Consider the following 17499-nt stretch of genomic DNA (forward strand, 5'->3'; position numbering starts at 1 on the left):
CCGACAAGAAACTCGGAAAGTTACGCGCGAGGACAAATGAGGCAAGAAACGCGGGTACGTATCGTCGAAAAATGAAGCGCATCAACCGACGGTGGAAAAGGAAGTCAACGTTCGTGTAAGATGTCCGACGCAACAAGCCCACACTCGTGTCCGCAGTTTCGCATTTTTCTAGGAGCACAATCGATTTCCTGTTCGTTTCTGTTGCCAGACGCGTCTTCCTTCGCGCGGAGAAATTATTATACATTATATCGCCGCGCAACAATGCCGCGGGCTGCGGTGTTCTACGATGGACGACGATGTTAAATCGGCGCATTACTACCGCGAAACATAACACGTTTCTCATGATTTACATACAATGGCAGACAATTTCAGCAACGAAACGCGTCCGTCGACGTAATAACGGAGATTTATTTCCGTTCAATGGGGATCGAATGGATTCCGTCGGCGTCGGTGCCGTGATCTAGGAGGATTAACTTAATGGATCTATTTGGATGATTTCATTTTTGAATGGTGAGCTGGGATCGGTGGTACCGTGGAACTTATTAGCACGTTGCACGATTTTATAGAGCACGATACACAAAATGGAAAAAATATAATATTAAATCATTTGATTGAATTGCGTTATTATTATTGCGCATTAGTCTAGCCGCACACCATCACATTAGGCAGCATTATTTATAATATAGAAATATTTTTAAATTGTCGTTTAATTGATTGAATTACAGTAATTCGATTTGGTTGGGCGTCACCGGTGGCATACAACGTGTTAAAAACTGTCTAGCGTACTGTAACTGCAATTTACATTTAACCTGTTATCTGTAGAATTTAAAAGTAATAATAAATAAAATGTAACAAAGAAGTTACTCGTCAAACGCAGGGCAAACGCACCTATATAATATTCCAACGAAAAACTAAAAACGAAGAAGAATTTCATGTGTATCCGAAAGAATAGCTGATTCATCGTGAAAAAAATTAGTATCGTTTCGAGTTTTAAAATGAGGTACTTATCAAACGCAGTTAACTGATTAATCGTATTAAATTTAAATCTTTCCGGTGGACTTCAGGTGACTACATGAATTCATTTCGTCAAAGCCACCGAACTTCTATCGCGATGGTATTCGTAGGATTCCAGAAAAGTAGCAGAATGTTATAAATAACAGTAAGAATTACTTTGATGGTTAACCGCGTTTCGCGTTCAATGAGTGTACACATCATACAGCATCATAAAAGTCAAAATAGTACAATTCTTATATAGAAGAAATGCTTTTTCAGAGAAACGTGTAATTCTTCTTTTTGTTTGAATTTTTCAGTGTTGACCAGTGTACACTTCATTGTTTGATTTTATTGCGTGAACAATGGAAGACTTTTGAAACTAAATTCCACCGTTAACAGGTTTCTACATTATTTAACTGAAATTTTGTTTGTACCGAAAAATCGGGACTTCGTGCTACGCCTAATAGAAAGAACATTTAATGATGTTTCTTAAAGAAAAGATGTTTAAGTGTTATATTGGGGAAAATAAGATTAGGTCACGCAAGGACTGATCTTATTGATTAAAGGATTAAGCGAATCTTCGAAGAAAGAATATTTCCAGAACTGTTTTTATATAATTAACTTTTCCATTATAGGATACTTTAAGAACGTTGAATTTTTTAAATATTTACGCAAAAGACTTTCGCTGCGTGAAAAATGTCTTTCTCAGGGTTTATATGAAAACAGAGACAAAAAGATTCCTGGAGAAGGCAAATGAAACTATTCCTTGATGTATCCAGTCATAGGAATTCTAATTTAGAGAAAGAAGTTTGAATGAAAAAGAAATTTCAGTTTTTTGGCAATTTAACCGAAACTATTGGTCACATCAAAGAAATCGTATGATAGGGGCTATACAGTGACACGGATAATGATTCTGCTAAATTTTATTTCAATTAGTTCATTCAATTTACACCCAATTCTCATACAAGATTCTGATTTGACACAAATTATTTTCCTCCTTTTACACGATTTGCTTGACTTAACACTAATTAGAACAAAAACACCGAATTCTAACATATATTTTCATATTTATTTATTTTCTAATTTTGCGGATTTCTTCGATCTGGAGCCAATCTCTAGTTTTTTACACGGAACGTATCTTTTTCACAGTACCCTTTTTATACTGAACGTACCTGCCGTGTAAAACTAGAATTGAGCGTAAAGAATGAAATACCTAACAAGCTCAGTAGCACTAGAACTACCGAAACCAGTCAAAATAACTAGCTTCCTTGTTTCGCAATTATTGATACATTAAAAACATTGATTATTCGAAATGATTTCGAAAATAAACATATTCACTTGAATACTATAATGAGTATTCGACGAAACTGAAAATAATCTATCGTTATTTGTATAGGGTTCACGTATCAATCGTATTAACCCTTTGCACTCGAAAGTTTTTTACTGGAAATATTCAAGATTTTCCGTCGAGATACAGACGACGTTTGAACCTAATCCAACGATAAGTCACAGATAAATTAAGCAACAAAAATATTTTACTTAAATATTTCACGTAACAATACAAAGTTTCATTTAAAGTACTAAATATTTAACTTCATAGTTTCGCTGTATCAAATCAAATGGCGACTGAAAGTCACCTCTCGAGTGCAAAGGGTTAAATGCTCGGTAGCTCTAGTGTTAGAAGGCCGACCGCATTCGCCGATCTGCAACATTTCGCGCGTTTCCGTCGCGAAACATCAACCCTGATCAGAATAAATCTCCGAGGATCTTGGTGAACGTAGGGCGCGGCGAGTGCAGCCCGTAACATGCCATTTTTGGTTGTCTCGCTCGGCGCGCCCTAAAAATAGTGTCTTGGCTACTTTTACGCTTCGTCTGGTGCGCGGCCCTATGGTCCGGCTACCGATAAACCGAACGCATTGCGTCGTGGGCGTTAGTCACGATACAAAACGCTCGCCTCGGTTTTATGTCCACTTCGGGGCCAAGTGAGAACGAAACGTCCAACAGCCGCGGGAAACAAAAAGGGCCGGATGCCGCGCAGTATCCTATAACGAACGGAATTCGTTCCAGAACCTTGTTCGTTATAGTATATTCGTACCTGAGGGTAAATCCGACAGAGATTACCCACTATTTTTTAATACATTCCGCGCCACTGGGAGCTTCTATTATATTTTGCTTTATACTGTATTGACTTTTTAACAGGTCTAACGCCACACTATTTCATAGAACAAAATGCACAAAATGGGAAAAATATAATATTAAATCATTTCATTGAACTGCGTTATCATTACTGCACGCTGATCTTACTCGATGTTACCGCATTCGGTAGCGTTGTTTATAATATAAAAATATTGTCAAATAATCGTCTTTCAATTAACCCTCTGTAAGCCCGTGTAACTTCGAATTTTATACAGCATATTATTTTATGTTGTATTTCTAGTTTTTACATTGTTTTATACAGTTTTACAAAGTTTTGTATTGTTTTGTATAGTTTTGTATAGTTTTATATAATTTTATATAGTTATATGTAGTATTATATAGTTTTCTATATTTTTATGTAGTTTCATGTGGTTTTACATTGTATTATAATGTTTTATATTGTATTTCACCTTCTTACATTGTTTTATACAGTTTTATGTAGTTCTGTATAGTTTCGTATAGTATTATATAGTTTTTATATAGTTTTTTATTATATATAAATTCGGCCCATAGAGGGTTAAATGAACGATTGGGGAACAATTCAATGAATGAATGATTGGGGGTCACCGGTGACCTCCATGACATTCAACGTGTTAATAAACTATTGAATTATATTTCAGTTTCTCGTGATTTTTATATATTCATGTATCATTTCTTTACGCTCCCGCTGTTTTGCAACGTGTACCTGTGTCCACATGTGTTACAATAAATATTTGCTTGCAAGAATTGTTTGCATGCGTCAAAAACGGTACACGTGGTATTCAACGTGTTAAACGAATTATTAAAGAACTATTGATATTTAACAAAAGAAAAAGATATTTATGAAAGTAAATATACAGTGTGTTCCTGTGAAAACACCTCATTTTCTTGAAAAATATGGGGGATATAAAAAAATATCTTAATCAAAGTTATACCCGATATATACTATTGATTAGATATTCTGAATTGAGGATTTCAGGTGTAAATCGTGTTCTGTGGAATTATATCGACGTTTCACCATCGTTGCAATCGACCTGATCAGGGGTTTGTAGTATCAATGCGTTTTCGACCCCTATCATTGAAGTTTACTTCATTACTTCATTCAAATAATATATCAAGTAAACTTTTATATGATTGCAATTTTCATGTGGCCAAAACAATTGTTATTATTCCGTGGCACTAAACTCAACAATAGGACAATTGATTTTAAATATAAGTTAAGAACTGACCGAGCGCTTTAACGATAAAATGTCAACAAATTCAAAGAGTGATAACCATTTAACTACATTCGACGAGTATACACGTCACATAAAGCTTGAAACGATACTAATTCTTTCAACGATCAATTCTTTTTCTCTCGAATACTCATGTAACTCTGCTTTCGTTTTTCGTTACAATACATTCTAGGCGCATTCGTCCCGCGTTTCACAAGTACACGTTTCATTGTTTGATTTTATTGCGCGAACAATGGGAGATTCTTGAAACTGAATTCCACAGTTAACAGGTAAACCAATTTAGCCAACAAGCGGCTCATATTGCGCACGCAAATGTATCAATATTCCCGCATTTCCCGCGTTCGTCGTGAAACGTTCCTCCGCTCTAACGCTTCGATTCGGCGAGAGAAACTCTCGGTTACAGCGTTTTGTTTGTCATAAGGATCGCCCGTTATAGGATGGCCTACTGTATCCGCCGGCGGAGAAACAGATAGACATCGGGACAGGATGCGCGCGTGGGTTCATTCAACGCGTTTCGCTTCGCGGGCGATTTTTACCTGTCCGTCGTCGGCCGCCGATATTGTGCCGCGCGGCGGTGGCGCGTCGCCGCGTGGGTGGAAATATGACGATAAACCGGTGGGTGGGTTTGGCTCGGTTCGTGTTTTGTTATTCCGTGACCTCGTTTTTTAATCCCACCCCACCCGACCCCCTCTGATTCTAGGTGATACACAGGGTCGCGTAATTCGGGCACGTCATCGAGAGTCGCGAACGATTTCCGCGCGCGACCGTACCACGTTCGCCGGCGAATCAGCTCATCGAATCCTACGGTCGGAATAATTTCCTGAACGAAATCGAAAAGTCGATATTCTTCGCAGCCATTGTTTCTTAACACTTTGACTGCCACCTAAACACTCATCAAAACTCCCATGTACTCGAAACAGTTTTCTCTGTTAACCAGAAACTGAGAAATCAAGATTCTTAATAATTGCTTCGTTATCTTTCTTATATCTCATATATCCAACAAGTTCGGATCGTTCGATGCGTCATGAAAGAAATTAATGTTCACGTTTCTGTAAAATATAATGTCACCCGAATTCGGGTGACGTGGCAAAGTGTTAACACTATTCCTACCGACACTCCACGTACACCTACCGCGACCAGTCAAAGGACTGATCTTTAGCACAACTTACATTTTTTAACATAGAATGAAGATAATAGCCAATTTGACAGTATACACAAGACAGTGTAACACAAATCCAAAGTGAAATTACAAAATCGAATTCCTTATTCTTTGTCGTAAGTTAGAAATTTCGGCTTGATTGATGTTTAACCGTTTGTGTTAAGCGCGGAGGCGCTTCTGTTTATCAGTATCAATTATAATTTTCTTACTATGTTTTTCAAGAAATAGATCAAAGTAAATTTATTCGAATAAATGTTATTCTTTGATATTTTTTTGTAATAACACAATATTTGTGATCTCATTATACAACTACTCTTATTAATTTTTTTGCATACACACCCAATCCCTTCCGCATTTTCGGTAAATATTCACACAAGTTGTTTAGCATCCAAACGGTTATAAGTGTATCAGTATAATCGTTTTTACTAACTGAAATTTATCCTGCGTACAATGTGTTAACCGTTTGAGTCCCAAGCAATCGCGCTTCTCCGTTGCATTTTTTAAAAATGTCAGTCTATCGGTTCGTAGATCAGGCTCATTTATTTCCTTTCTTTCCAATTATCCATTTCTATTTTTGTCATTACCCGCTTAGCACTGGAAAAATCTAACGGTCGCGCTATTTAAAATTTGTTTTTGCCAAAATAGAAAAGCGTAATTCAGTTTCCGAATTGTAAGAAAGAAGCGCGGTCGCACCGCTCGGCGATTTTCCACTGGGTTTTTGCAAAAACCAAACCCAACGAAAACATCTCGCGTTTATACTGTCTACCGACAAACTAAAAATGGGCAAGGGCAAAAAGAAGTATTCACTTGCGATACTCGCTGATACTGGCTGAAATGTGTAATGAAGAACAACGACCTATTCCTGATTTCTTCTTTTTCCAATTATTAAAGAGCTGACGGATGTTTCTCTGAGGAATCGTTGAAGAAATTGATTTAATAATACGCAAGCTGAATCGACTGGAGTTTCGATAGTCAATTTCCAAAAGTCAATTTAATTGCTCGGTAGTTTTAGGAGTAACGCTGGATTTTCGCAACGAGTCAATTTCACGCATATTGAATTTTATAAACATTGTTCGGTAAATGTTTGGGTCGATTTTCATTGATGCAGTTACGCAAATATGTATCCTAATTGTCTACTTTCGAACGTTTAACTTCTGAAATTTGGCACGTTACGTGCCACCATGAATTACAGTTATATTTTGCTTATGAAGTGTATTCATTTTTTAAATAAAATATTGAATTATATTTAAGTTTTTAGTGTCGTTCATATATTTTGAATGTATTTCTTTATGTTCCCGCTGTCTCATTGGATTGCATATTCCAGATTTTTCTGAAATCTTCCAATTCGTACAAAATTATTGGTAAACGACATTTGTGTACATATCTATATATAACAATCGAAGACAAAATTCTTTAGAGATCCTGTCGAGTTTCTCAATTCGTTGCCAGTGCAAGTGGTTAAAAATATTATCTTAGAAAAATTGTCTACTATATGTGGTACACGCAGCATCGAACGTCTTGATTAAACTAATATCAATTTTTCTAAGTACGATAGAACAAACTGTAAATGTCCGTAAATTGATGGTTGACCTTCTTGCAACTTATAAATCTTACATAATTCATTTCGTTTGATATGTTACGAAGGAAGGGAATTTTTAGATCAACGGTCAGGCATGCTATTACGTAATACAAGGTACTACGGCGAACGGATGCTATAACGGGCGATATTGCATCTAACAGATGCTTTAGTAAACATGTCTGCGAGTAAGATTGAAACGCTGTAACGTACAAAAATGTACACTACACAGAGATAAAGGAATATCGGCCATTTTTGCCATTCTGTTTTCACGGATCGACTCAGGGCACTTGAATGCAATCTGGGAAAATATGCGTTCTCGCTGAAAGAAAACATTACTCTAGCCTTTGAACTGTGTATTTGCGAAACGTGGAATGAACGTCAAGATACATTGAATTGGTAAATAATGTTTAATGATACACTTCAATATTAGATGGTTTCTACTAGTGTGGACACGACAGTGCGACGAAACACGATTATTTATTGAATGAACACGAAAGCGAAGAACTTTTTCCAGATCAAACTAAATTTGAACGACGAATTAACTTATCATCGCTAGTTCAAAGATCAGATTTAACCGTAGAATGTGAAGGTGATGGAGTGGGTCCAAAATTTCGGTATATTTGTCTCAGAATTCTGTATCAGAAAACTCGTTTGCACATTCTTAACACTAGAACTACCCCCAGTCAAAATGATTGGTTTCAGTTTTTCTGTTTCGCAATTATTGATATCTTCAAAGCATTGAATACTCGAAATGATTTTGAAAATAAATAGTTTCACTTGAATACTATAATGAATGCAATCACATTAAATGCTCAGTAGTTTTAGTGTTAAATCAGATTCCACTGACTGAAATAGTGAATATTCAGTTGCATCCTTGGAATTAAGATTTGGTAAGCTTTGAAAGGAAATGCAATAAAATGATGGAGGTTTCTAAATGGTAAAAATATCCTCTTTAATAATCTTTAGTAATGAATTTAACATTAGAACTACCGTACCAGTCAATATGACTGGTTTTGGTTTCCTCGTCTCGCAATTATTGATATCTTCAAAGTATTGAATATTCGAAATGATTTTGAAAATAAATAGTTTCACTGGAATACTATAATGAATGTCTGAAGAAACCGAAAATAATCTATTACCACAATATTCAGATTACATTTCAATCGTATCAAATGCTCGGTAGTTCTAGCGTTAAAGTGGCATAACTTGAATATTACTCGGTAAACTGGAATAAACAATTGTATTTTTGTCTACTATCAGAAAGTTAGTTTTTATGTTATATATTTTATAATTTTACCTAACCAAGACCAATTTCGTTCAATGTAGTATACCGTACTGTATCCAGAACGTTGTATCTCCTGAATTCAATTATTCGATTGGCTAACAGTTCTTCTACGTTAAAAATTTATAACTGTTACGATAGTTTCTTGATGCATGTTCGATCGTTCACTCATTTTTTCGTCTGCACATTCTATGTTACACACGCTCGAGGTCAACGATTTGCATTAATGGAACCGATACAATCAATCTATCTTCCAGCCATTATCTGCCTTTATGATCAAATTCAATCAGCGATGAATTGTTCAAGGGAATTACTTGATCCCAATCCGAAAGTGCATGCCAAGCATTGTTTCTCGTGGAATTGAAGGTCACTGTAAGATATGTCTAACACTATGAACTAATATTTTATTTATGAATTTTCTCAGACAAAAGTGATACATAATATATTTTTTCGACTTTAAAATAAATGATTGAAATCTTAAAATAGAAGCACATAAGATTCCTAATTATTTTATGACAATAAACAATAATAATATAATGTCATCATTGTATTATATAATAATTATTATTATTATACTAAATAACCTAATGTGAAAATCACTTTTTCATTTCTTTCTCGACACAGTTGCAAGCAGTGAAAGTAAATTTTAGAGAATTTTTACACTATAATTACACATATATTATAAACTTTAATAGAAAATGTTTGTTTGTTTTCATTTTTCTCCCTTCAAAATTAACAATCTTTTCCTGCCATCAAACATGAATGGTACTCACGGTGCTCAAGCTGGATCGAACACACTGTATATAGTACTTGTTACGCTGAAATTAGCTATCAATGAATCGTGCATCGGTTTCAATGAATTTTTTTCATGAAATGCATTAACCCTTTGCGGACGAAGAATCTTTGAAATATATTAAACCTTCAAGCCGATGAAGCTAAATTATATCAACTGCTTCAGCAATTAGAGAAAATGGAAAACTACGTGCTGATCTCTTGATGTTCAATTAATTAAATCATTTGTCTGCGACTTAGTCTTCCAGGCACGAACATTTCGTCTCGCCGAAATGCCGACATTCGTCCGCGAAGGGTTAAGGTTTACAAACAAGCTGGGAGGATACTTTTTAGGTCACCGTCACAACAGACGCTTACTTGGCGTGATGAGGTCATCATCCATGTTGGCGCCACTAAATCTGCATATTCAGTCACTCAATGACATTAGTCTATTATGTGCCGCGTTTTTAATCTATTGTGTCAGCTTTCTGATTTGGAATGCCTTTTCCGGATAACGGAAGCAATTGACTCATGTTCGAGGAACTATAAATTATGTAATCATCACGTAGAAACAGTAATACGAAATAATTCACTATTAACCCTTTGCACTCCAAAGGTGCCTCTCAGTCACCACTCGATTGGTGCATCAAAATTGTAAAATTATATTTAACATTAAGTCTTGAGTAATCTGTCGATACGTGAAATGAAATACCATTGTTCCCTTTATTTTGTGAATAGATTCCTCGTAAAGTTAGTTTTAAAAAATGTCATCTATATCTCATAAAAGTAAATTGAATATTTCTAGTGACAAATTTTTGGAGTGCAAAGGGAAAATAAAAAATGCTGTAAGATTTCTTAGATCTTTTATTTTCCTTCTAATGCAAAATTAGGATGTGTGGAAAATCTAATAATTGTAGGGTAGTTTCTTTAAAATTCATTAAAACATCTAATATTATTCCTGGTGCAATATTGGAGCCTACAGAGTTCAAAGGGTTAATACATTTTAGACCAGTTGTTTCTAACAAACATTTTGTTCCTAATCGTGCTCAGTAATTGACTATCTTTTTGTTTAAAACGTTTTGAAGTTACCTATGTTTCAGATAGAGTTAAAAATCATTGTAATATTAAATTCTTAATTTTGAGAAGTACTTGCATATTTATATGCATCTTCAAAATATGTATATATTATTTGAATATTTACACGTATTAAAACTATTTACTGCGAAATACTACTGCTCTCTAAACGCGAGATATCTCATCATTAAACCGTAATGTGTTAATACTTGAATAACCATACAAAATTTCCTTATATATTTCCTGTAAATTTAGTAAACTAAGAAAAGAAAGTTTTCAGTAGAAACAAAACAAAACAAAGCCTTTTTCTAGAAAGAAAAAATTTGTCCCATCCGTTAGTTTTAGTGTTAATCTCTCACATTTGAACTTTTCACTTAAACTTTTTGCTTACTTCATATAGCATTTCCAAAAGTTTCTTCGGGCTTTTAAAATGTGGCCCCTATAAACAAGAACAATAACATTTTAATCACTCCTATTATTCTCATAAGTGACTGAGAGACATCGTGGTATTCGTGGTACGATTAGGGTTAAAAAATGTTTCCACAGTAATGTTTTAAAAATTGTACCTACCCGTGTGCGTTGAATTATATCCACGCTCATCCAAGAATTTGTCTTCGCCGTAAACGATGGTTATCAGTCTGAGTGGCTCGTGTCCTCTCCGAGCGTACACGGCCTGTCCTCGTTCATTGGCCAGCGACGTTATCTATTCCTTATTCCCGGCACGTCGTTTGTATGACTCTTTCCGCGATGAGTAGACTCGCCAAAAAAGCATGGAAATCGCGCCGAACAAGATTCCGCGGAACTGTACTTGCAGAGCGACCGGTCGTCAATTGTGAAAGTTCAGTTGTTTGTCGGCACACGAGGAAGTACACGAGGTGCATCAAAACCCCATCAGCGTTTTATCGTTTCCCAGATTTCCGTTCGCCGGTGCTCGTTAGGCTCTTACCGAGAGTACTTTACATAAAAATTTGGTCGTATCTCGAAGGTAGCCATAAGTAAATTATTGTCTAACACGGACAAATAGAATTCTCGTCTAAAAGACGCTGGAAATGGGTCATTTTCGAAAATCAACCCCTTGTCAGATTCGTGGTGAAGATTTTAAACAGAATATGTCAAACATAAATATTACTGAATTCTTGTGAATACAAATTGAATAGTACTCTTCTGTTACGAATTGTTATAGCTCAGAGCAAACATAGATGTAGAATATGCCTAGGATTTTTGTGTTTTTTCAATAAATTTTTAATAGCAACGTGTCGATCATAGTTGAGAAAGAAATCGTAGGTTAAGGAAGATTTTGGTCTAGGACGTTCAACAAGTCGGTTTGTTTTAATCTTTCACTTCATTGGTGTTTGAAGAATGAATACTTGAAAGGAAATTTCAAAATTTTGGAAACCGTCGAGATTATAGGAACTTCAGCGACTCCTGCTCCTAGGTGGACTTATCTTGTAAAGTTTTAAATGCGTTTTCCTAAAACATTTTTCAAATTAGTGCACTTAATATCTTAACAACTAGTCGATTGATTTGAATAATTTTTTTCTTAGATTAAATAATAGTACATTTTTTGTATATATTTTTTTACATATTTTTCTGCGAGTAATAAAGCTCTAATATCTTGAGATTCATCACATTTTCTCGTCTTTAAACGAGATGAAACGGTAACAGGAATGATTAAAAATGTCATTGTTATCTTTAAAACGTCAAAGCGATAAAAAAACACTTTCCCTCAGTTTACCAAGTTTAGTACCTTGGACATTTTACGCGTGAGATTACTTTTGTTTTTATTTCTCAGATCTATAATGGAGGAGCTGGGAATTTCACTGTTTTAGATGAATTCTTTCAGGTCCATTGTAAAAAAAATTGGGAAGCCTTTAATATTTGACTATAAAATTTAATAATTTTTTTGTTGTATCGAGAGTGTATTGAACTACAGAAATATTTACCTTGTTTTATTTTATATCGCAAATTGCACTGAACAATTGTATTCGAGGTAACAAAATAATTCTTAAAAGCCATAGAACGTTTACGTATTAAGCCATCGGTTTGAAAAGAAAAATAAGGTTGTATTAATAGCAGAGGAAACTTAATATTTCCCATAGAGGTGACTTGCTAAAATGAAAAAAATCGTTTGCTGCTGCAAGAAGTCGATTTTTCTGCCTTTCAAACACGTTTTTCTCGAAACTACTTTTCTCTTCACGCTGCAAATGAATATTCGATTTACGTTCCGCTAATTGACTTTAAATTTTGCATGTAGGTTCGTAATAAGATTCCGCGATTGTTAACGGAACCTTTGTTAAGTTCGAGTCACCGTCCTCTAATTGTAACAAATGAAAATGTTTTCTTTAGAAAAATGTCGCGTTAATAAAATTCAATTTCATTTTTCAATTACCATTTATTTTCATCGTGTGATTATCTAGAATTAAAAGAACTTTAGAAATACATTTGTTACTTCAAAATAACAATTTTCCCAATTCTTAAAATCTCTAAACGCATTGTTTACTTTTTTAAAGGCAATTTTAATGATCGACAAGACGTACATGGAACCACGCAACGTTTAAAAGCTAATAAATCATGAAAATATTTGATTTCAACTTGCAGCCAATCCCCAAAAATTGTTATTACCCCTGCACAATCGATGCTACATTAAACTGAATAAAAGAGACTGTTCGCGGTGTCGTTAAGTGTTAAGATGGCTTGTTATTTTCAATTAAGACGTTAATTGCCGTGCATAAGAGTAAATTCCGTAAATTTATAGTACAGTACCATTTGTTAGCACCCCTTATTTCTTCGGGAAAATCTAGCGTCTCATTTAATGCGGAAATTTTATTGCGGCATTGAAGTTTATTTCATGGCAGACGATAAATTTCATTCGTATTTTATGTTTCTTCATAGAAGCATCGTTACGTGAAGGAGGATATTGAAAGTAGCAGCTAAATGCTGCGCTTTTGAGTACCGCTGGATCATGCAATTACTGTGCCTCACCTTCTTCGCATGAAACGCGATTTACGTTAGCACGTTATTTTGGTTCTTATCTTATACCGTTTAACTTATCGTTAGATCGAGAATAATTGCACGAAGATACATACGTGTTTTATAAAACCGAAAATTAGGTACAAATGTAATAGAGCGCTTTGATTAATAGCTGTTACTATGAAAAGTCTGTGTTACAGGTTTTCGTGTTATTACCTCTTTAGCTGTTTAAGTAATTGTTCTGAGCAATTGGAGAATTGCCAATTTGATGAGCAAAATACGATACGTTAATAGTTTCACTAACGTGTAATGCGATCTTCCTCTATTTTCAATTGAGGAGATTCTTCTGGGTATTATATTCCATTATAGCAAAATATATAATGCGTTTACCTGAAATTATAATTGGATATCAAGTTTATGAGAATTTTCATCTAGATTAAAATGGAAATTGTAGCCATTATAATGATTATCGTATAAATACATTAATTGTACCTAGCAATTCGGATTTGTATTATTATAGTATTTTCCTTGGAAAATAAATAGCTTATTATAATCTACATACAACAAATTTTCATTTCATAATTTCATAAAAGTGGAACATTTATTTATAATAAATATTTCGAATTTTTCTTTTCAATCGCGTTTATGTATTTTCGTATCGTTATAACAATAGAGATTTGTTCAGTAAAAGATTTATTTACTGAAGAAATACTGCGTTCATCTTGAAGCTATTAAATTTTATTTGGAACGAAAATGAATTTTGAAGTAAGTAACATAAAAAAGTCTATGACTATTATGGATAATAATTTGACAACTAATACCATATCTAGAGAAAATTTAGAAAACAGAAAATGATTTGTATAGTGAGGTACATCGATATCCATAGGATAACATGTTTCCGTTCGATGAAATATCGTTGCCGATTCTTTAGTGCTCATAGTCCACGGGTTGCCCTACGATATTTTGATCAAAGTGTGTATCACGTGTTATTTTCTATCCCATATATTACCAGTCAGGAACTAACTTGAAGATGGTGTTCAAACTTTCCTAGAAAATCGCTGTGAGATATCGCAGACGAACGAACGAACCTCATCAAGTAGCAGTTTGATATCTCGAAACGCGTCGGCGAGGACGATAAAGCTTCGGCTGATTTATTCGTCGACAGGCGTCGATACATACATACATACATACATAACACGATGAACAAAAGTATTGCCACTTTTGAACCAGTTTCTCCTGTACAGTCGTGTGAAGCTCTACAAAACTTAACATTCCTGATTAACCCCTCTGCCTATGATCTCTTTCTCAACTCTGATCGATACGGCTACTTTGTCATTAATAATTTATTGGAAAAAGAGAAAGATTCTAAGCATACGTTATGTCTATATTTCCTTTTAAGTATAATAGTTGAATACAGAGGAATTATATTTACTTCGAATTCGAATGAACTGAGTAATATATATTTGTTGAATCATGTTGAAAATCTTCACCGCGAGTCTTGGTTAGGTCGATTAATAATTTATTGGAAAAAGAGAAAAATTCTAAGCATACGTTATGGCTATATTTCCTTTTAAGTATAATAGTTGAATACAGAGGAATTATATTTACTTTGAATTCGAATGAACTGAGTAATATATATTTGTTGAATCATGTTGAAAATCTTCACCGCGAGTCTTGGTTAGGTCGATTAATAATTTATTGGAAAAAGAGAAAAATTCTAAGCATACGTTATGGCTATATTTTCTTTTAAGTATAATAGTTGATTACAGAGGAATCATATTTACTTCGAATTCGAATGAACTGAGTAATATATATTTGTTGAATCATGTTGAACATCACGTCTCACTCGTCATTGTACGGCAAGGGGTTAAGCGAGAGCAATACGGTAGTCGGCGCAAACGTGAACACTTTTGAGCGGCAATGTACACGCGCACCCCGTAACGGCAGGTGGCATGCTAATACGCGTCTAGTGAAAATACACGTCCATGATCCGACACGGTGATCCTAGTGGCGAGACTCGCTCGCCGTAATCATGAACGATATGAAGTCACGGTTAAAAGTGCCTGTAACGCGACGCTGCGCTGCTTTGCGACTCGGACAGGCATGCGGCTTGGAAATAAGTCTGACAGAAGTACCGGTTCTGGACGTCCGACGATATTATACGGCGTTAACTATTTCTCGCGTGTATTTATCGTTACATTTCTGTTCGGTACGAATGACGTCCGGTGGTTACTTTAACGCGCTGTAACCGGACTCGCTGTTACTGGCAATTACGGGCACGGTGAACGTGATGTTTGCGTTTGCGGTCGCCAACTGTAGTCGGTGGCGGCGCAGAATAATTTGGAGACTGAGGATTGACATATTTCCATAATATCTGTCTGCCGCAAACGTTTCGTTAATCGAGGACTCGAGATTCACATGTTTTCAGACAGTCCGTCTGTTGCAATCATTTCGATGTTTGAAGATTTGAGATTCACGTGGTCTTACGAAATTTGTCGCTCGTAGATACTTTGTTATTTAATCTGTTTTTAATCTTATTTTTGAGATTTGATCTCGACTTGGCGTTGCTTTGAAATTTCAAGAAGTATTGAAATTTGTAAAGCTCCTTTTTAAATGTAAGAAAACGTACCACGAGAAAACGTGATTCGATTTGAAATGATATTAAGATGTTTAAGTTAATTAAAACGCATAATGTGTTATTCAGTATTTATGTTTGTTATTTTAACGCGTTGAGCGCGGCGTCGCGTCGGTCCTTAGGAACCGACAGTATTAAATTTGAGAAACTATATTTTATAAATCATATGATATAAAAGCATTTATTCGTGTATTTTGTAATGAATTTCGTTAACGTACAAATGCAATTTTTCAATTCACATGCCTCCTACATATATGTGGAAAGCACGGAAAAAAAAGTTACGCGTTTAAAGTGTTATACATGAATGTGGAATAAAATTAATTTCGATTAATTCAGAGTTTTTAAACAGAATAGCTCATTACTTACTTAATTTCTGAAAATATGCAGTCAATGCAATCAAAGATATTCAACCATTTTCTTTACAAAATTGTTTCCTCTTTCTGTACACTATCTTATTCATTATCTAAATTATCCAAACATTGTTTACTTAACATTTTTACACATTAATGTGAAAACGTATCAAGGTGACAATCACTAATTTTCATGAAACATTCTTATAATGATTATAATAACAGAACATAATAATGTTCAACTACTAGCACGATGAAAACAGTCTTCAATAGAATACAAAACTTATTTCCATATACACTTTCTTAAAAATGATTACAAACAGCTCTATAATGTACTACAGGATGATTACCAGAAAATCTTAAATATGTACAATTTATTTAAGTTGCGCGAAATTTTAATAACATATTACAAACTTGTTATATAGTATTAATTTCAGAGAAAGAAAATTTGAGATGATTTGATAGATTAAAAATTGGTCTACGGTAAATCAACGTCAGTTTACTATAGCACTGCGCGAGGACAATTTAATTAATAAGCCGAGCGTGTATTGCTAGTGAAGTAGGCTTTTCGCCAATGCTTTGCTTTGACTGATTGTTAGCTCGCCGAAAGCTTCGCCGGCTAATAAAAGAAATATTTATATTAAACGACATATATTCTCCGGGGCAATGCTTCAATTGCTCTCGATGATAAAATTAATTGATACTTTAACAATATTACTAATATAATATTTAATCCATATGATTTTACAAATGTATGTCCGTTTGTATATTATATTAATAGGAAATTCCACAAAAATACCAATGCGTATGCGGAGACAATGATAAATTTGATCGTATTACATTTAGATTAAAATGGTAATTGAATCATGTTATATTGAAGCCTCTGTTATATTGTATTCCATATGCCCATACATATTGTACATTCATATAATCCATATTATACCTTACAAAATTAACACATTGCGCACCGGAAACGGGAAATCTCGTTTTTATATTAATATCGACCTCCGTAGCTTTGCTAATCGCTGTATCATTTAGAAAGATATTAAATTTTATTAGAACTGATCATTTTAATATTATTAAATAATTAACCCTTTGCACTCGAAGCTTTTTCTCAGTGACATTACCAGCAACTGGATGTAATTTTAATAGAGAAAGCATATTAACATATAAATAAATGATACGGGCACGAAAAGAAAAGTCATAGATGTATTTTACTGTCTTTTATCGATTATAAATATAATATATTTAATGACAAAATTTTACAGTTTGTAAT

The 17499-nt window shown here is 34.5% G+C and overlaps 1 protein-coding gene across 2 annotated transcripts in view; it reads left to right on the plus strand.

The window, feature by feature from the left end:
* barc (RRM1_TatSF1_like and RRM2_TatSF1_like domain-containing protein barc) overlaps positions 1-17499 on the plus strand; it is a 126902-nt gene that overhangs the window by 79360 nt on the left and 30043 nt on the right. The gene's annotated exons all lie outside the window — the stretch shown is intronic.

The sequence above is a fragment of the Nomia melanderi genome, chromosome 3 (assembly GCF_051020985.1).
Source record: "Nomia melanderi isolate GNS246 chromosome 3, iyNomMela1, whole genome shotgun sequence".
Classification (NCBI taxonomy): domain Eukaryota; kingdom Metazoa; phylum Arthropoda; class Insecta; order Hymenoptera; family Halictidae; genus Nomia; species Nomia melanderi.